This window comes from Leptonychotes weddellii, chromosome 2 (assembly GCF_054177405.1).
Source record: "Leptonychotes weddellii isolate Sample4059 chromosome 2, ASM5417740v2, whole genome shotgun sequence".
NCBI classification, from domain to species: domain Eukaryota; kingdom Metazoa; phylum Chordata; class Mammalia; order Carnivora; family Phocidae; genus Leptonychotes; species Leptonychotes weddellii.
This window is the reverse complement of record NC_138370.1, coordinates 19758204-19781100: the sequence shown is the minus strand read 5'-3', so window position 1 is coordinate 19781100 and position 22897 is coordinate 19758204. Positions and strand designations below refer to the sequence as shown.

General features: G+C 35.1%; 1 protein-coding gene across 1 annotated transcript in view; it reads right to left on the bottom strand.

Annotated features, from left to right (window-relative positions):
- SGCZ (sarcoglycan zeta) overlaps positions 1-22897 on the bottom strand; it is a 188262-nt gene that overhangs the window by 72654 nt on the left and 92711 nt on the right. The gene's annotated exons all lie outside the window — the stretch shown is intronic.

Below are 22897 nucleotides of genomic sequence, written 5' to 3'. Positions count from 1 at the left end.
GTTCAGTCATTCACATGTCACTTTCTGACATTTCTACCGGGCAGTATTTAAATTGAGCAGGCAGTTAAGTACAAGTTGTTTAACTGACTAATTTAATGCTATATTCTCAAATATCAACAACAAAACTTCCTGCAGTGGACAGAATCACCTTCTAAGGGTGGTTTTTGTAAATGTATTGGCTAAATTAGCTCATTAGTATTTAACTAGTTGTTTAATTTAAATATAATGATTTGTGAAATTTTGTTGAGCAAAATTAGAAACAAATCATTGGTTCTCTAGTTATCTTTAAAATTATTTTGCTACTACAGATTGGCATTAGGATTCATTGCATTTATGTTAGCCTCAGCAATCATACTGCAAATATAATGTAAGAAATACAATGTAAGAATTCAGAAATAAATACTCACACACCACCTTTCTTCGCTAGAATGTTTTTGGTTTGAATTTTCCTAACCCAGTCAAGTCAAGATTGAAATAATTTTCTATATGGTTTCTATTTATTTTTAATAGTGTTTCTTTGTTAAAGTATTATGTTAAAGTATCATGGCTATATTTGAAATACTCAATTCGATTCTTCTAATTATGTGGTGGTGTTCTATTATTAAACAGAAGATGTACGATCAACAATATGGAATGACAAAGAATGAATTAGTTGCTCGTGTAATATTTCAAGAAGGAAAGTTTAAATTCATTCTATCTATGACAACCACCTTTTGTTTTCAGATAAAAACCAAAACAAAACACAAATTCATGGAGGGCAGAGACTAGTTCTCTTTTGACCAAACCCCATACCATCTTGCATACGAATAAGCACTTGATATGCATCTTCCGGCAGGTTTGATCGCATGGATACTTTGAGTGTAAACTGGCTGGTGGTTGGGATAAGCAGAATAGTACATATCCCAGAAAATTTTCTTTCCCTTAATAACGCAGAAAATGCTGCAGTCCCTTTATACACAGTAGGATGCACTGTTAATACTTCCTTCCTATGAAGAGAAAATGAAACTGATTAAATCTAATCAACTTTCACTTACTACGGAGGCTTAAATGCTCATATCCCAAATACTTCTGACAAACCAGGTTTAGTTTAACAGAATATAAACCTGTTACTGAACTCCATTAAGATGGACATCAGCCATTCAACCAGTCAGCTCTATTGAGATTCAGATGATCAAGTTCCATGCTGATTTCAATGGAGGACAGATGATTTAAAGATAACATATAATTGGCATGATTAAATAACATTAAAACATTAAAACACTAATTTTAAAACACTAATTGCACTGATATTAAGTAAAAATGTAGGACTGTAAGACATTTACAAGGTGATAATTTAAGACTTTGAATCAAGGTGGAATTACTTTCAATATCCCCAATGGAAAGAGGTTTAAAGCAAGTATGGAGGGATGAATAAATAAAACATAAAATGAAATAAAAACAAACAAAAAATTAATGTAAAATTTTTTTCAAACACATTAGCAACTTAATAATGTAAATGAACAATAAGATACCATTTCTATTAGATTGTCAAAGTGATGTTTCTTTGTTTTTAAGAATCAAATTCAGTATTAGCAAGCATACTGGAATCCAAAATTTTTACTCATTGTTTGTTGGCATGAAGATTATTATTACATTTATAAAGGCAGTTAGCAACACTTAATTATATAACAATTTATATTACCACTTGTTTCCTTCATAAAAATATTTTAAAAATTCAACTTAATAATTAACTGGGAATTTATCCCAAGGAAACAATCCTGTATTCACACCAAGGATTATGTCCAAAGATGTTAATCGTAGCATTAGTTATAATAAGACAGATTAGGTGCAGTATATCTCCCATAATATGGGAAGTGCTTAATAATTTATGGAATAATCAAATAATGGAATATGATTTAAAGTGTTCCATTTTAAATGTTCCATTTTAAATCATATTTTTGAAGAATATTTAATGACACAGGACATTTTCATAATATATTAAGTGAAAATCCTTGTTAGCAAATATATGTTTAATACAATCCCATTTTGCTACATATACCCATTTTTATATTTATTGATATATATTTATAAAAAAAGCTAATATGGATATTTACTAATATGTTAGCAGTGGGTAAATGAGAACTGGAATCAGTTATGTCACTATTATATCTTTTGAATTTATATTTTCATTTACATATTATAACTTGTATAATTAAGGAAAATATAATTATCTCATTTATCTTATGAATTATTTATGAAAGAAATAAAATATTAATTTTGTTCTGAATAAATATATTCATTTCTTTCCTTCTACTTGATTAACTACTATATCCTCAAACTCACTGTAAAAACTTCACAACACTCCTGATGTTTGAAATAATTTCTTACTATCAATACCAAGTTTTGAAAACATCATCACCGATTTCCCAAGCTATCACGCTCAAGTCTTGGAATAACCCTTATTTGTTTTCTTGTTTGGTTCATTTAAAAAAAACATATTACGGGGGCGCCTGGGTGGCTCAGTCGTTAAGCGTCTGCCTTCAGCTCAGGTCATGATCCCGGGGTCCTGGGATCGAGCCCCGCATCAGGCTCCCTGCTCCGCGGGAAGCCTGCTTCTCCCTCTCCCACTCCCCCTGCTTGTGTTCCCTCTCTCGCTGTCTCTCTCTGTCAAATAAATAAATAAAATCTTTGAAAAAACAAAAAACAAAAAACATTATGCAATTTATCCTTTCTTGTTTTTCTCATTTCACATCTATTTTAAAAATATCACTTTGTGGTTACTATGTGCTAGGTAACTGTATTGTAACGGTAGGCATGGGTTACTGAAATAATCATTAACTGATTTTCCTCTATTCAGTATTTTTCAATCCAGTTCAACACCATTCCTGATTGCATTTGGAAAGATTCACTGGGTTTGAACTAAGAGAAACCCAGCTTACTTATACTATCAACACATCGCCAAAACATAGTTGGGACATTCTTGTTTCCCCAAAGGAGTGTGCCAATTATCCACTTATTGTCTCTCAGCTCTAAATTCACTCTTTTTTTCTGTTCTGTGAAAATGGATCTGGACTCTGCAGAATTTTCCTTTGCCAGCTGGCATGATGTTATGTTTTGTCAGTAGAGGGTACTAGAGCAACATGGCTGGAGTAAAATGAGTTTTGCCTCCTGGTCTAATGTGCTAGCTCTTCATGCTTCTGTGCTGTGCAGTCACTGCAGTGTCCAGCTCCTGCAGAAAGGGTGTCTTTTTCATATAAGATTCTTAATACATGCAGTTTCCCCAGCACCAGACTTCTATAGCACCCAGTGGCCAGAAGCTTCCCTAACACCCCCATACCTCTCCCCAAATAATTTCATAGCAAAGGTCCTCAGATGAGACATCTCCCTGTGAACAGAATTCTCTAGCACTTATTCTAAAGGGTATTTCTCCCATAAGATCAAGAGGGAAATGTCCAAAAGTACCACTGAAGTGTCACCACAATGATTTCTCTGCCATCCAGTGAACCACAGCTGTGCCCTCTCCATCAAGTTCTGGGTCTCAGTCCTGGGGTGCAGGAGTGGGAGGTTCTCTTTCGGGTGATCTAGCTTAGTCCTAGTATAGTGGCTGTTCCTTATATTCATTATTTCTGTATTGCTTAGCGTTTTCCTTACTTTGTAATAGCCAAGTCTTTCAGTCCTCCATCCTGCAGCAGAAGGGAACCCAGGCCCAGCATCCCCCAGCCCTTTACCTACTAACAAAAGGCAACCCAGAACTGGCATTTCTTGATCTTTCCCCAAGAAGCAGAAGGTGGCTCTTCCTTTTCCTGGTAGGACCAGGAGAGACTGCAGGAAAAGCCTGAGAAGGAATAGGCAGCCAGAAAACTGGCCAAGGGAACTACTCCCTGTCCTCAGTGCCTGGCATCTCCAACCCCTTATCTGTGTACTCTGAGTGACCCGGAAAAGTGCTTCTGCCCCCTCAGGTGATACCAGTAGGGATCAAGCAAGAGTTTCAGTGGTGCCAAGAGGAAAAAACAAAAGAAGCAGTCCAGAAAAACATAGCAAGGACTCAGCAAACCACATTGTCATTGAAACTATATCCCTCAGACTAGATCAGAACTTACACACTAAATCTAAGCAGGGCGACTGCTTGTTAAAATAGAAGATTTAAATGGAAGCAAGAATCTCTTAAGATAACATACATAATGTCCAGGATGCAACTGGAAATTACTCATCATACCAAGAAGCCGGGAAATCACAACTCAAACAAGAAAAGATAATCAACAGAAGCCAGTAATGAGAATGAACTGGATGTCCAAATTAATGGACAAGAATTCTGAAGCAGTCATAATGAAATTGCTTCAACAAGGAAATACAAATTCTCCTGAAAAAATAAAAATAGAAAATTGAGGTAAAGAAATAGAAGCTATGATAAAAAACCAAATGGAAATTACAAAACTAAGAACTATGATAATGAAAATTTAAAAAAAAAAAACAAAACAACTTGCTGGATGGGCTGAGTGGAATGGAGATGACAGAAGACATAATCAATGAACTTCAGGATGGATCAACAAATACTTAATTAGAATAACAGAAAAAAATACACCCAAAGTGGTAAACAGATTCTCAGGGACTGTGGGACAATAATAACAGATCTAACATTTGTATGATCAGAGTATGGAAGGAAAGGAGAAACAATGAGGGACTAAAAAAGTATTTAAATAAATAATGGATGAAATGCTCCCAAATTTGGGGAAAGACATAAGCTACAAATTCAAGAAGCTAAAATAGAATAAAAACCAAGAAATATATGCAGCATATGATAATTGTTTTTGAGAACTAAAGATGAAAAAGGCTAGAAAGCAACCAGAGGGAAAGGATGTACTACCTTTAGGAGAACTAATTTTCATGACAGTGATTTCTCATCTGAAACCATGGAGAACAGAAAGAAGAGGCATGGCATTTTCCAAGGGCTGACACAAAATAACTGTCAACCTTAAATTCTTTTTTTTTTTTTTTAAAGATTTTATTTATTTATTTGAGACAGAGAGCATGAGAGGGAGGGGGGTCAGAGGGAGAAGCAGACTCCCCGCCAAGCAGGGAGCCCGATGCGGGACTCGATCCCGGGACTCCAGGATCATGACCTGAGCCGAAGGCAGTCGCTTAACCAACTGAGCCACCCAGGCGCCCTGTCAACCTTAAATTCTGTATCTGGTGAAACTATACCTCAGGCATGAAGGGGAAATAAATACACTCTCAGACAAAACACACACACACACACACACACACACACACAAACAAAATTAACCAAACATAAGAGAATTTGACACCAGCAGATCTAGACTTAACAAAAAGTAAAGGAACCTTTTCAAGTAGATAGGCTATAATATGAGAAGATGGCTTGGGGAACTTCAGAAAAGAACGAAAAACAACAGAAAGGAGTAAATATGTAATATAAGTACCTGACATGAACCTTTTGATTGGCAAGGTGTCCATTTCAAAGACATGCATCTCGAATAAACATATGGCCCGCTGCACAACTAGATAAAGAGCCAGGCCATCCCACTCATGAAACTCCCCTTTTAAAAGCCCTAGATGACTGACCACTTGAGTGACTCTGCTGCTCCCTTCCCATGACCTCACTGTGTGACCCTGGGTGTGCTATGTACCCTCTAGCACTTGAGAGTAATAAACTGTGTTTTCAAAGTTCCTGATGGTTGTTGCTGAGTTCATCTTGCAATCATAGTAAGGACCACATGGCCACTCCAGACAAAATATTGGCTTTGATGTGGTGTGGAAATGTCTGTGGGGGTTGCCATAAGTAGTATGGGCCCAGGTAACTGCCCCCAGGCATTCCTATCTGATAGTATCACTATCAATAGGCCGAGTTAGACATAAAACAAAAACCAACAGATTTTCTTCTCTTCACGAGCTTCTTAAATCATATTTGATTGTTGAAATAATTATTTAACAATTTGATATAGTGCTCACTATATGTGAATAAAATACTGAGGATAATTACATTTAAGAAGTGGAGAGGGTAACAAGACCTAAATGAAAGCAAGATTTCAATATTTTATGTTAAGTGGTAAAAAATGTTGATACCAATAGGGTCTCATAAAATTTTGTTTGTACATGGTAATATCTAGTGTAATCAGTAAAATAACCTTATAGAACAATATACTCAAAAACACTAGAAATAAATCAAGATGGAATCATTAAAAAATGATTAACCTGTAAAAGGGTAAAAGAAGAGAAAAACAAAGGAACAAAAAACAGAGGCAACAAACAGAAAGTAAATAATGAAATGGTAGGGGCGCCTGGGTGGCTCAGTCGTTAAGCGTCTGCCTTCGGCTCAGGTCATGATCTCAGGCTCCTGGGATCGAGCCCCGCTTCGGGCTCCCTGCTTGGCGGGAGGCCTGCTTCTCCCTTTCCCACTCCCCCTGCTTGTGTTCCCTCTCTCGCTGTGTCTCTGTCAAATAAATAAATAAAATCTTTAAAAAAAAAAATAATGAAATGGTAGACTTAAGACCTAACACATCAATAGGTAATTAAATTTGAAATGGTCTAAATACACCAATCAAAAGCCAGAGACTGGTACATCCTTATTCAGTGATGAAAATAACTATGAAGCAGTGAAAAGACATGGCTGAATCTTAAATATTTATTGGTAAGTGAAGAGCCCAGTCTAAAAAGGCTACATAATATGTGACTGCAATTACAAATTCTGGAAAGAAGCAAATCTGCTAAACAGACATGCTAAACAGATAAGTGGCTGCCAAGAGTTTGATGTGTGTTTGTGGGGAGCATGAAATAGGAAAACTACCTGGTATTTCTTAGGGCTGTGGAAATATTTAGTATGATCTTATAATAGCGAACACAAGAAATTAAATATTTATCAAACCCCATGGGATTTTATGACAAAAGGAGTAACCTTAATGTATGCAATTAAAAAAAAATTTAGGAGATTAGGGGATTCTAGGATTGACTACCTAATGTGACAAAAGAATCTAAATGTACTACAAATGTATGGAATAGCCTCTGTAAAGGGGATCAGGGGAAAGGTTTGACCCATGTGACTGGAAATGCATGGAGCCTGTAAGACAAAAGGAAATGGGATCCACACACTGCATATTATTGTAGTGGATATTTTTTTTTCCTTTGGGAGCACAAGTTAACAATCTTGAAACCACTACACATTCATGTTGGCACTGAACAATTAATAAACAGATGGCAGATAGGGAAAACCAGGTCTCTCATTGTTGGAGTAATAGGTTACAGATTAACAAAAAAACAAACAAACAAACAAATAATCCATAAGGCTATGACTAGAGTGGGAGACATCAGAATGAACTCAGTTTTAATTTAATATAGATAAAGATGTTTACATGTATACATATTTATAGATATATGCATGGCATATCTCCAAATATCTCCCTGCTTTGTCAACTGAGAGAGCTTAGAGCCACGACACTCCAGTAGTAATGAGCATCCTTAATGCCAAGACCTTGGTTTTTAACACCCTTCTGGTATTAGGATAAAAGAACCAGGACTCCTTGGAAAAATGGCTGGTTCTAGGACTAGGGCAGGAAATATACTAGATGGGTCTGGAGCATCTCATAGTGACTGAAAATATGAAAATACTCAAACAACCAAACCAATCAAAACAAAACAAAAACACATGCATACACAAAACAAAACCACAGCTATGGGAGTAGGTCAAAAGATATAGGATACTTGGGGCACCTGGGTGGCTTAGTTGGTTGAGCATCAGACTCTTAATCTCAGCTCAGGTTTTGATTTCATGGTTGTGAATTCAAGTCCCACACTCCATGTTGGGCATGGAGCCTTCTTTAAAAAAAAAAAAAAAAAAGATACAGGATACAGGACCCAACTAAAAGGTATCCCAATGGCCAAAGCTGCAACCACCTGACAAAACAAAAAGCAAAACAAAACAAAACAAAAAACACAAAAATAATATTGGATCATAACTCAAAGTATAAAAATATAATATTCATTTATCCATACTACTACAAATAAATGATTGAACAAAGGTAAAGGAAAAAGAGTAACTTCATAGTGAGAAAACCTGACAAACACTACCTCAACCAGGTGAGCAAAATTATCAACGGTGTTCAGACATGCTGCTGTACATGCCCTTGATATGGTGTGATAATAATGGCACTTCTTCCTCCACCAAACACATCAGCCCACTGTAATCATGAGAAAAACATCAGACAATTCCCAGTTGAAGGACAATCTACAGAATAGCAGAACAGGGCTCCTCAAAACCGTCAAGATCATCAAAGACAAAGTAATCTCAGAGACCGTCTCAACCAAAAGGAGCTTACAGAGACATATCTACTAAATGTTATGTGGTATCTCTGATGGAATCCTGCAACAGGAAAAGAACATTAAGGACAAAAATCCCTAATGAATTTGAACAAGATATGTTTCTTAGCTAGTGATAATGGTATCTATACTGGTTTATTATTTATAACAAATATACCATACTAATGTAAGGTGTTAATAATAGGAGAAAGTGGATGTGTCGTACATAGGAACTCTTTATGTTACTTTTCCAATAATTTTGTAAATAAAGGACTGTTTTAAAATTTAAAAGTGTATTTTAAAAATAGAGATTGGCAGAATGGATTTAAAAAAAGATCCAACTATATGCTGTCAAAGAAAAAATAACTTCAAGTGTGATACCATATGTAGATGGGAAGTAAAAGGATGGAAAATATATATCATGCTAATAAAAATATAAATAAAAACCAGTATATCTATATGAATATCAGATAAGACTTCAGAGTAAAGAATATTACTGGAACAATAAGAGATATATCACAGTCCAGAGTGCTAACCATTACACCATGGGGCAGGCACTACATTTCATAATGACAAAAGGGACCCTCCGCTATGAAGACATACAGATCACAAGCCTGTTTGCACCAAACAACAGATCTTCAAAATACATGAAACAAAAACTGCTAGAGTTGGGGGACGAAATAGTTAAATTCACTAATTATAGATCAGGACTGTAACACCATGCTCTCTGCAACTGACAGAACTATAGGACAGAAAATCAGCAAGATACAGAAAAACTGAAGAACACTATCAAATAGGATCTCATTGGCATATACAGAACACTTCACGAAGCAAAATTTAAATACACATTATTTTCAAGTGCCCAAGGAACCTCTGCCAAAAGTGTGTGTTCCTTCACCACATCCTGGGTCCTACAATAAATCTTAAAAAAATTTAAAGTATTTGTTTATGTATGGAATATGTTTTCAGTTTAATAATGGAATCAAACTAGAAGTCAATAATAGAGAGACAACAGGAAAAATTTCAAATGCTTAAAAATTAACACATTTATCAATTATTCCTGGGTCAAAGATGTCTCAGAAAATTAAAAATATACAGAACTGAATGAAAATGAACATAGAATATATTAAAAATAAAAAAAAATCACTAAAGCAGGCACAAGAGGAAGCTTACAGTACTACAAACTACAGGAAAATGGAAGGTTCTGAAATCATAATCTAAGTTCCTAAGGAAATTAGGAAAAAATGGCCAAATAAATCCAAAACAAGAAGAACGAAATAATGACGATAACAGAAATCAACAAAATTGAAAGCAGGGAAGCAATAGGGAAAATCAGTAAATCCAAAAGCTGTTCTTTGAAGAGAGAGGAAAAAAAAAGGTAAAACACTCTCAAAACTGAAAAAGATAAAAAAGAGAGAAAGCACAAATCACCAATATCAGGAATTTAAGAGGGGTTATCACCACAGATGCGGTAGTCATTAAAATGTTAATAAGATAACACAATGAACAAATCTATGCTCATAAATTTGGACACTTAGAAAAAACAAACAAACTTCTCAAAATCCACACACCACCAAGAGCAAAGCAAGATAAAATAGGCAACCTGGATAGTTCCATAATGCTAAATGAAATTAAAAAGCTCCCACAAAAGAAATATTCTAGCCTGGATGATTTCTATGCAATCTTCAAAAAAAATTAAAAAGGAGAGAATATTTCCTACCTCATTCTATCAAGTTAGTATTACCCTGATACCAAATCCAGCCAAAGACAGTAAAAAACAAACAAACAAACAAACACCCCTACACACAGGCAAACAACAACAAAATCCTAGAGTGCAATATCTCTTAGGAACTTAGATGCAGATTATCCTCAACAAAGTATTAGCAAACAAAATCCAACAACATATACAAATAATTCTGTCCCATGACCAAGTGGAATTTTATTCCAGTTGTGGAAGGTTATTTCAACTTTCAAAAAACAATGTAATCCAATAATGTAAAGAGGATAAGTCATAAGATCATGTCAGTTGATGCAGAAAAAATATTTGTCAAAGTCTGACATCCATATATGATAAGAGCTCTCAGCAAATTAGAAGTAGAGGGAACTTCTTCAACTTGAAATAAAGCCTATACCTAACATCAGAATAGTGGAAGACTGAATGCTCTTGTCCTAAAATCAGTAACAAGGCAAGTATGTTGGCCCTCACCACTCATTCTCTGTAGTTCGAACCATTCTAGTCAGCAAAATATGACAATAGAAAAGTAGGGGCTATAAGAAGTAGCACAAGAGGATCTTGTGGCAGAACAGTTATGTATCTTGATGTAGTGATAGTTATGCAAAATTATGCATGTGGTAAAATTGCGTAGATGTCTACACACACACACACACACATACACACAAATGAGTGCATGTAAAACTGGTGAAATCTGAATAAACTCTATGTATTGTACTGATTCCATTTCTTTGGCTTTGATATTATACAATATAATTATATAAGATATAACATTAGGAGGTTAGCGTGAAAGGTGTATGGGATCTCCTTGTACACTTCTATGCAACTTCCTGTGACTCTAATTATTTCAAGATAAAAGTTTAAAAAATCAATGTATTTCACCCACTGGTAGAATAAAGGAGAAAAAATATCTTCTTTCAATAGATGAATAAAAAGTATTACAGAACATTTAAAATCCACTAATTATTTTAAAAAGGTGCGAAGTAGGTAAAGAAGGAAGCTTCCTCAGTCTGATTAAGGAAACAAATGTGGGGCACCTGGGTGGCTCAGTTGGTTAAGTGTCTGCCTTTGGCTCAGGTCATGATCTCGGGGTCTTGGGATCGAGCCCCACATTCGGCTCCCTGCTTGGCGGGAAGCCTGCTTCTCCCTCTCCCACTCCCCCTGCTTGTGTTCCCTCTCTCTCTATGTCTCTCTCTGTCAAATAAATAAATAGAATCTTAAAAAAAAATAAAGAAACAAATGTGGCCATTTCTACCATCTCAAGTTGTGGGAAACAAAAAAGGAAAACACATCTGTATAAGTTATCTTATGTTGGTGTGGATGTTGTAATGGTAAAGATAGTATATTCATTAGCATTTGGCCATGGGCAAGGAGGTCAAGAATCAAGTAGAAGTAAAGGATTCATTTGGTCTGCCTACTATAGAATAGGAAATTGAATTTCAAGAAGAAGCCCAAGAAGAGGGAGCTCATAAAATAAAGAGGCTGGAGCTTTGAAGGAAAAAAAAGGCCAACAAATGAAAATGCAATTTTCTTCTCATAAGGTAGTATGTGTGTAAGCAATGTCTTACGTGCATGTGTCATTGTGTGTTTGTATGTGTGTGTGTGTGTGTAAAACCTGGTAAAGAGGATTTGGTCAACTGCTAGCAAAATGGTAATTCTGAACTGGGAAACAATATGTTGATAGAACTTTTACGTATTACTAAGAGCTTTCTTTGCACTGATCACATTTAGATGTGATTTTATGATTGATTAATATCTGCAGTTCCCACTAGAGGCAACCATTGTTGTATCTGCTCACCATTGTATCTCCCTTCCTAGCACAGTCCCTGATATATGGTGGCACCCAATTAATACTTGTTAAATAAATAAAACTGTTGAACTAATTCACTGGAATAAAAATAATAACAGCAATAGCTAGCACAGAGTGGTTTCTACTTAGTCGGTATCATGTATCATGCTTTACACACATTGCTCAATTAAATTCTTGTGACAACTATGTAGATGCAGTCCCATAGTTAGTTAATCTAGTGGGGTTCCAACCGGAAGTGACTCAAAACCAGAAGAGATTGGAGAAAATGTATGCCAACAACAGGAATCCTCAAAGACATGGAGAATACTGGTGCCCGCTATTGGGAGCCTTCACAAGTTCAACTGAGATGGTACTTTAGTTGATAAATTTAGAGTACTTCAGTTTTGTTGATGAGAATACTGGCCCTCAGAAGAATTTTAACTTCCATGCATGTAAATCAATAAAAATCTTTTCTTCTGTAGCTTCTGATGTAGACTCTACTCTGGAAGACCTCCCCGCACACGATCAGATAGCTCTTCTGATATATTTTTCCATTATTTATTTCAAATTTAAAATAAAACATTTACACCGTGATCAGTTCATTGTTTTTATTGTATAAAGACATGAAGATTTAACTTTTGCCTCCAAACTGTTAAACAATTATGTCAACTTCAATTATTTAATAAGTAATCCCCCTCTCATATCTTCATCAGTGGGAGAGGATATCTATCTTATACTGAACTACTGTAGATACATGGTGTCTTTCTTGGTTTCATATGCTGTTCCTTTGCTCTCGATCTTTCTAATCCCAAACTGTTTTAATTATTGTGCTTATAAAATTTGATATATTCATATTAAAATTCTTTTGGCTTTTCATTTAAATGATATTTTTTGGAGAGATTTCATCAGGTTGTAAAATATCCATTAGTATTTTCATTTGAATTGTCTTACATTTGTAAGTGAACTCTGGGGAGAACTGATAGCTTCAATAAATAAAAATGCATATTATAGAGTTCAGATTTTCTTAATGTAGATATTAAATAAATATCAATGTAAAATAATGTAATTAATAAAAGGCATTAAATTCACTATTTATTTTTATGCTTATTTAAAGCATTCACATCAAGAATAGTATATTTTTACCAAAATTAATGAGCTGTTGGAACGTCAGAACACTAAGAGGGAACAAATATAAAAACCTTAATGTCCTGTCAGTGACTGGTTAAAGGGCTAGATGCTATGGGTAATTTAATTGTGCTTATCGCCCAGCAGCAATCTCAGGAATGTCATGACACATGGAAGCACCTGCCTATGCTGATAAATCAAGTGATAACACTTAATAAGCTTAAGGTGCTACAATTAAATGTTACCTTGAGTGATCATCCACATCATCCAATATAAATTAGGGTAATTCTGAGTTAAGATTATCTTCTGCCTGTTCTCCCATTAAGAAACTACTTCTACTACCACTAAAAATGACAGCAGCTAGCACTTCTATCATGTTTAAAACGTGCTAGAAACTTGACTAACATCAACTCAATTATCAAAATAACCACATAAGGCCAAGTATTAACATTATGTTCATTTTACAGTTAGGAAACTCAGACACAGAGAGGTTAACTAACTTGCCCAAATCACACAGCTGGTAAGTGATAGCAAGCAATTTAAACTCATGTAGTCTGGGTCCAGGGCTCAGGGTCTTCACTCTGATTCTTTTCTGTTTCCCAGGACCCTTTGAACTCATGCCGAACTCTCAGCAGCAGTTGGGTTCCTGAGATCTTCCTCTGAGGATTAGCTGAGGCCTTATTTATAGGACATTCAGGGTCAGCTTCTTCGCCTCCCCAGTTCTATGTTCCTACCTTCCTCATTCTCTTACAAGGGGTCTCTCAAAAACCTCTCCTATACACTCTGCACCCAGCTGGCCATCTCTGTTTCCAGGAAACACAAACCAAGACACATGTTAAAAATATACTTTCATCCTCTATGGGCTCCCTGCTCAGCGGGAAGCCTGCTTCTCCCTCTTCTACTCCCCTGCTGTGTTCCTGCTCTCGTTATTTCTCTCTGTCAAATAAATAAAATCTTTAAAAAAAATTTACTTTCATCCTCTAGACACACTGCACTTGTTCCCATTCATCCATATATTTCTAATTTACATCACCAAGAATGTCTTTAATATTATTGTGCCACTCTGAGCTCAAACTTTTAAGGTGACTCTTCATCACAAATAATATCCCAAGATTTTGTACTTACATTGAAAAGGATACAATACGAACCTGGCTAACTTGTCAAGTTTACACCTAGTTCTTCCATATGCAAACAATTTTTCCTGACAAAGTAGATCATTAATTGTTACTTTAATACATTCACAAATAGATATGCCAGGGGATGGAAATACCAAAGACAAAATAGAATCAATGGTAATACTTCAGTAAGTTCTAGTATTCTTGTCAACAGATAAGATAGCACTAGGGACTGTGCAGAGGAAATATCTCCAGCTCCAAAGGCTAGAGAGATGCAGGAACAAAGTTGGAAAAGTATTTAAACTTTCTAATTGTGCCTTCCATGGCTTTGTGCCAAAACTCAGGGTCCATGCATAGTATATGTTATGTGGCTTTGTGCTTCTTGAAATATAATTATTTGCAAAAGCTAAGTTACACTAAAATGATACTTATTTTGCTTCCTCTGATTATGTTTGCTACACAGAAAGAAAGAAAAAGTATAAATTTAGATCTACTGAGGTTCTGACACAGAAAAGGTCTTATTATGTTACCATGAAAATTACAAAATGACCAGTGGAGGGAAGAGGCATGATATAGAGAGAATGGAAGGAGGCCAAAAAGCCCATTTAAAATCATAGTCATAATTAAGTTATTCCTAATGTCACATAATATTCTTTCTTTGAGGCACTTATGAGATTCTTTTTCAAAATGATTTATTCTTGTTACTTATACCGTGACCCTACCAACATTTTCCTCAATCCATTAAATATTCTGCACGTAAGGAAAATCCTTTGGTTTATTTTGAAGAAGCACATTTGGTGTTCATTTTCTATGCTCAGCCAATGACCTCATGAACATCTATTTGACACTAAATCAGCCTTGAAGCATCTCTTTCTTTTATATTCAAAAAACAGTTTCCTTTGAAACTACTTACTCTTAAGAACCATAAACTTTATTTAGTGGAGTGTGTTTTTAATTTTCAGTAGTTTCACATTGTTTGCACTCATCTTGTCCCTTTGTTATCAACATGATTTCAACAAATACCATAGATAATTTCTATTTTCATTGAGCTTTAAGGAGGTTATTCAAAAGCAGAGGTGGCCTATTTCGTGTTGCATTCAAAGAACAGTTATAGACTATTCAAATGATCAGCTTACTATGGATGAGAAAACACGAACAGGAGCCAATTTTTAAAGGGAAGCTGATCTGTTTCATTAAATTAAAAAAAAATAACTCTACAAATATGCAGGATAGCGTTGAAAGGAAACTTAACTACCACCATCTTTTAAAACTAAAAACTGAGCAGATATATATTATTTGTTAGCCTCTTCAGAGTACCCAGTGGTAAATTTATGTTGAATTGGAGAGCAGTATGGGCTTCAGGTAGACGGCCAAAAAAAAGTTGGTTTGTTAGTTTCTTAGGCTTGAAGAAGAAGACAGGAAATGTTAGAGGGGTAGATCTGGAAGTTATCCACATATGTTTGATATGTTAAAGAAGCATATCATACAACTTAAAGAATACAGATGACATAAAAACAGATCAGACTAATCTCATTATCATATATATAATCTCATTATCATATATATCAATATATATCATATATATATATCATATATTCAGTTACTTCAATAAAATCAGTAAGTATCTTGGCAGCAAATGACCATTTATTATACATTTTCTGATACCTGAGAAAGAAATGTAGCTAGACATTTACCAAAGACTTAGCAAAAGTTTCCTAAAGTAATTTAACAATATCTGTGTGGGCTTGGTAACTTTACAGGCATACCTCATTTTGTTGGGTTTCACTTTATTGCATTTTGCAGGTATTGCTTCTCTACAAATTGAAGAATCGTGGCCACCCTGCTTCAGGAGCAAGTATATTGGTGCCATTTCTCAAACAGCATTTACTTACTTGGTGTCTCTGTCACATTTTGATAATTCTCACAATATTTCAAACTTTTTCATTATCATTATATCTGTAATAGTAATCTGTGATCAGGGATCTTTGATGTTACTACTGTAATTGTTTTGGGGTGTCACAAGCCATGCCCATTACTATGAAGAACTTAATAAATGTATGTGTTCTAACTGTTCCACTGATGGGCCATTCTTCCATCTTTCTCCCTCTTCTCAAGCCCCTCTATTCCCTGTGGTAGAACAATATTGAAATTAGGCCAATTAATAACCTCCAGTGGCCTCCAAGTGTTACAGAAAAAGTCATATATCTTTCACTTTAAATCAAAACCTGAAATGATTAAGCTTAGTGAGGAAGGCATGTTGAAAGCAGAGAAAGGCTGAAAGCTAGGTCTCTTGCACCAGTTAGCCAAGCTGTGAAGGTAAAAAAAGTTCTTGAAGGAAATTAAAAGTGCTATTTCAGTGAACACATGAATGATAAGAAAGCAAAACAGCCTCTTGCTGATATGGAGAAAGTTTTAGTGGTCTGGACAGAAGATCAAATCAGTCACGATATTCCCTTAAGACAAAAGCTAATCTAGGGGCACCTGGGTGGCTCAGTCGTTAAGCGTCTGCCTTCGGCTCAGGTCATGATCCCAGGGTCCTGGGATCGAGCCCCGCATCGGGCTCTCTGCTCTGCCGGGAGCCTGCTTCTCCCTCTCCCACTCCCCCTGCTTGTGTTCCCTCTCTCTGTGTGTCTCTCTCTGTCAAATAAATAAATAAAATCTTTAAAAAAAAAGAAAAAAAAAAAGACAAAAGCTAATCCAGAATAAGGCCCTAACTCTCCTCAGTTCTATGAAGGCTAAGAAACATGAGGAAGCTGCAGAAGAAAAGTTGGAAGCTAGCAGAGGTTGGTTCACCAGGTTTAAAGAAAGAGGCCATCTCCGTTAACACAAAAGTGCAAGGTGGATCAGCAAGTTAACCAGAAGATCTAAAATAATTCATGAAGGTGGCTATATTCAACAACAGATTTTCACTGTAGATGAAAAAGCTTTCTTTTGGAAGAAGACACCATCTTGGACTTTCATATCTAAAGGGGAGAATTCAATATCTGTCTTCAAAGCTTCAAAGGAAAGACTGAATCTATCTCTTGTTGGGGGCTGATACAGCTGGTGACTTTAAGTGGAAGCCAATGCTCATTTACCATTCTGAAAATCCTAGAGCCCTTAAGAATTATACTAAATCTACTCTGCCTATGTTCTATAAACGGAGCAACAAAGCCTGGGTCACGTCTGTTTAACCACATAGTTTACTGAATATTTTAAGCACACTGTTGAGACCTATTGCTTAGAAACAAAGATTTCTTTCAAAATAATACTGCTAATTGACAATGCACATGGTCACCCAAGACCTCTAATGGAGATGTACAATGAGATTCATGTTGTTTTCATGCCTGCTAACACAACATCCATTCTGTACCTGTGGATCAAGGAGTAATTTCAACTTTAAGTCTTATTATTTAAGAAATACATTTTGTAAGGCTATAGCTGCCACACATAGTGATTCTTCTGATGGATCTGGGCACAGTAAATTGAGAACCTTCCAGAAAGTTTTCACCATTCTAGATGCCACTAAGAGCATTTGTGATTCGTGGGAAGAGGTCCAAATATTAACATTAACAGGAGTTTGGAAGTTGATCCCAACCCTCATGGATGACTTTGAGGGTTTCAAGACTTCAGTGGAAGGAAGTAACTGCAGATGTTGTAGAAACAGCAAGGGAACTAGGATTAGAAGTGGAGCCTGAAGATGTGATCAAGCTTGAATGGATGAGGAGTTGCTTCCTATGGATGGTTTCTGGAGATGGAATGTACATCTGGTGAAGAGGCTGTGAAGATTGTTGAAATGACAACAATGGATTTAGAATATTCCATAAACTGAGTTGATAAAGCAGCAGCAGGGTTTGTGAAGATTAACTCCAATTTTGAAAGAAGCTCTACCGTGGGTAAAATGCTGTCAAACAGCGTCACATGCTACAGAGAAATCCTTCACAAAAGGATGAAACTTCATCGTTGTCTTATTTTAAGAAATTGCCTCCTTAACCTTTAGCAATCAGCACACTGATCAGTCCGCAGCCATCAACATCAAGGCAAAACTTTCCATCAGCAAAAAGATTATGACTTATTGAAAGTTCAGATGGTGGTTAGTATTTTTTAGCACTAACATACTTTTTTTAACTAAAGAATTTTTTAAATTAAGGTATGTATACTTTTTTTAGACATGCTATTGCACACTTAATAAACTACAAAATAAACATAACTTTAATCTGTACTGAGAAACCAGAACATTCGTTTGACTTGCTTTACTGCGGTATTCAACTTATTGTAGTAGTCTGGAAACAAACCTGCAATATTTCTGAGGTATGGCTAAATAGGAAATAGGCTAACTTTTTCAGAGTGGCCATATCATTTTGCATTCCCAGCAGCAGCATTGTATAAGAGTTTAGTACCTCTACATCCATTCTAACACTTGGCATTGTCTATACCTTTTATTTTAGTAATTGTAATTATTATGGTTTATGACTTCTCGAGCTTTTAATGTGAAAATATATATGATTAATGTCTTAGTATATAATATTGAAGGCTTTATTCTCCACATATATTTACCCACAATTCTCCAATATGGCTTAGGTTGTTGATAAATTTACTGATTTGTTTAAAAGTGATTCAAAATGCATAAGAAATGAGCCTTTGGATGTGGAGAATAAGGAGATCCAATATTGAGAACTTAGGAAGACAAAATATTCTTTTAGAACCACCTGCCCTATCCACCCTCCCAAAAAACTTACATGACGAGTTATGTAATCTTTATTTTCAGTAATCTTTATAAAATGATAAAGATTGGCAAAAGTGATGTAAGATTAGAAATGAGATTTTTTTTCTAAATGTATGATCTGAGAGTAGATAGTTTCCAAAAGTTATGAGTTATTAACATGCTTTAATTCTTTAAAGGGAAAGGTGTAAAGGAGGATGGAATATTAAAATGCATCAGACTGATGTGTTTGTGAGCATTTAGAAAATAAAGCGGCAGACATGTGATCTCAGAATGGAAGATTTAGAACAAACCATGTCAAAACTGGATCAATACATGAAGGGAATGTATAGAATTAGATATTCTTAATTTCAGGCAAATATATGACAAAATATCTAAAGATAATATTATGAGAAAAGGTTGCAAGTGGACCCAGAGCTGATTATATACTTTAACCAGAGAATGCTGATTAAGGGATTGATAGCAATCTCAAAGCAGTCTTAAGAGATTTTGGTAATACTGTTTCCTCATTATGAGGAATATGTTGTCAGGAGTCCAATAAATACTTGGAAACAGAAGAACTGCTCTTCATTTTTCCTTCTTCCTCTACTCAATTTTCTATTCCCACCAGGCTTTCTTTTTCTGATTATGCATTATCTGACTTGTAATTTCTCCAAAACTACACATAATAGACACTTAATCCAAAGTGAGACAAAAGAAAAAAGCTAATGTAGTTAACAGACCTAGACCATCATAGGTAATGGCTCTCCATGGTATATCTCCTCTATTCCCTGACCAGGCAATTAGCATTGTTCTATAGTTAAGGGCTTGGCTGAGACCTTATCTAGGGCTCCTGATACTGAAGCAAATGATCTTCTGTGTACATATGAACCCCTAAATTTTATTTAGCTCCCTACCACCAGATGTTTTTTGATAATTAGTCCCATAATCTTACATTTGTGAACAGTATGCTCCATTAACCAAATTTCCAAAGATAAGTTTCTTACTAAGACCAACAAAAAACTGCATGTTCAATAAGTCAATTATGTAGGAAACCCAAATGCACCTATATTTCTGAGGTTCTACAAAGGGAGCCTCATTAAAAACAAAGGTCGGCCCAGTGTATAAATTAGAGTCATTAATTTCAGATAAGTCATATAGCTATAATGCTAATTAAATATATAAAATATGAAGTCAGAAACCACTCTTTCACCATTTTGTTTACTTTATTCTAATTTTATCCTTCAAAAACTCTGTAATATATTATTTTTATTTTATTAAAATCTTAATATTAAAATTTAAACAGTGAGCTATAGTCATAGCATATTTTGAATAACTTTATGTAACCATAGCATTAATAAAATGGTTATTCATCTCTTTACTATTTTCCTCTGTGTTATACAGTTAGAAATACTTAATGAGTTCTTGCATTAAATTTATTGAAAAAATCTATATTATCTCCTTTAATCATCATATAACGAGATGGACTGGCTTAGGTAAAGCTAAGATTGAGGATTATGTCACTTTTAAAAATGTCTTAATGGAACCACCATTTCTCACTTTATCCTATTACCCTCATTCCTAAATATTTAAGATCAGATGTATTTTTTGACACCTATAGGCATTATTACCAAAGATCTTAGTTTGAAACATGTATGTTGCCAGGAAGGGGAGAAAGTTCAAAGATGTTTTTGTATCAATCAAAGCATTAATATCCACTGACAATTTTGGTGGATTACCTACCCATGGTGTTGAGAAGTAGAGGCCAACACCCTACAGGGATGGTCTTTAAAACCATAACACAGAGCACTCTTAAGTGGAGCTGGCCTCATAGAACTACGATTGATCCCAGACTAGGGCATGGAGTACCTGGAAGGAGAAGGAGGACAGAAGCTAGCAAGGATTGGAAATGACTAGCCAAACCATCTATTTCAGAATTTGGTCTAGGCTCCAGGAAGAAAAATCCTTAGCATCCCTTGATTCTGCATGTCTAACACTACAAATACTTGAGAATTTAATTGAATATTTGAGATAATGCATTTTTCTGTTTTTAAGTTAATAACAAACAGTAACACCTCAAAAGTAATATAATGATTCAGGATGTTCAAACAATTATATGAAATACTCCTGTGAGGGGCGCCTTTGTGGCTCAGTCCTTTAAGCATCCAATTCTTGATTTGGGCTCAGGTCATGATCTCGGGGTTATGAGATGGAGCCCGGCATTGAGCTCCCCGCTCAGTGGGGAGTCTGCCCAAGATTCTCTCCACCTCTCCTTCTCTTGCCCCCTACCCCATCTTCAAGCGCTCTCTCTCAAATAAAATCTTTTTTAAAAAATGAAATACTCCTATGATAAAACTTTTCAAAACATGCACACTATTGTCTTTTCTTCAGACACTGTAATTCTTGTTACATCTGAGTTACACAGATTAAGGGTCCTAATTTTTACGAATGCCAGCTTTCTCCTAATATCACAGTCATCTGCTTTGATGTATTATTTTCTCAAATTGATTAATTAATATTAGTTTAATTAATTAATTAATATTAACAATGAGCTCTGAAACATCAATAATGCATTTGATCATTTAAAATGTGTGTCCCATACTTAACCTAAGTGTTTCGTTGATCTATTCTCCCAGATTTGTACAGACTATTTTACATAAAATATTCATTCTTATTAAGTTGTCCCAGACTATTACAGCATTCTTTTAAAAAAATGAGTCAATGACAAAAAACATAAATTTGGTACATGAGAATAATCTGTAACCTTCTACTTTTTATATGTCTTACACCATCTGCAGTCAATTAAGCGATTCCCAGGTGTTCACAGTAATTGCTTTAACGCAAGAATACATGTCACTTTAGGGGTCATTAAATATTTATGATAAAACCCTCATCTACATTTTTCTCCATTCATTTAGGGACAAAACATGCTGATGTTTAGTTTTGACAAAATAAAAAAAAATGATTTTACATGTTGAATTAAAAATAGTTTTTTTATAAGTCAAAATTTGGTGAAAGAATAAAAACAATGATGCTGATCCAGTTGTGCTTATTTAAGTGAATAGTGGGGAATTTAATGGGTCAGAGGATTCATTAACTAATTTCTTCTCTAAAGGTAAAAACAGATTTTACATTCAGGAAACAACCATGGAGATAATCTAGCATAATACTCATTTCATAGATAAGTAAAACCAAGAGGTTTGGCCAATTGTACAGAATTATTTATGTACAGATCAAATAAAAATTACAATAACTAACATATACATGAAGTGGTCCAAGTACTTCACATCTGTTCACTTACTCAATTTTCACATCTACTGTAGGAGATGGACACTCACGTTATCCGCATGGAAGCTTGGAGTATGGAGGATGCCCTGAATAACCTGGTCGCAGTGCTGGGAAGTGACAGATCTGGGATTTAATTGGCTCCAGAATCCATGCTCTTAACTATTAAAATATAATTCCTTTCTAAGACTACTTTCTGACTAAAGTATGATTTCTAGGTGAATATATTCTTCTAGAACATTTTGATATATAAATTATATGATTACACTCATGATATTATTATTAGTGAAAAATCCACCTATTCCTGTGTTTTGAAAATAGTTTTCACTGAACTTATGTTCTGATGTTTTTTGGTTTTCTATAACATCTCTTAATAATTAGTCATAATCAAAGTGCCTTTCTAGCAAGAGTGTTTTGTGACAGGCATTGTGAAATCTTTGGATATACAGATTAACTTAAGTATGTGGAACATTAAAAAATGCTCATGGCTTAATCAATCTAATAAACATTATTGTATAATAAATTCTTAATAGTAACATAGTTATTATTAAAATTATGTGATTAAATTATGTGATTAATTTTAGAAATTATGTGATTTTATTCACTGCTTGCATTACTGAAGGTTTATTTTGCCATGATAGGTGACGAGTAAATATTTTTAGAAAAGCTTCTAGACTCAAATTACCTTGTAGTCTATTGCACTGAATAAAATGCTGATGTCTCAAACAATCCTTCGGTGTGTAGTAGCAGACTCAAAATGTTTAAGTGTTATGCTGGCTTTCTTTCCCAATATTTTCCTTACACCAATTCTATGGGGCAGCCCGTGTGCTGTGTGTGTGTGTGTGTGTGTGTGTGTCTGTGTGTGCGCGCGCGCCTGCCTGTCT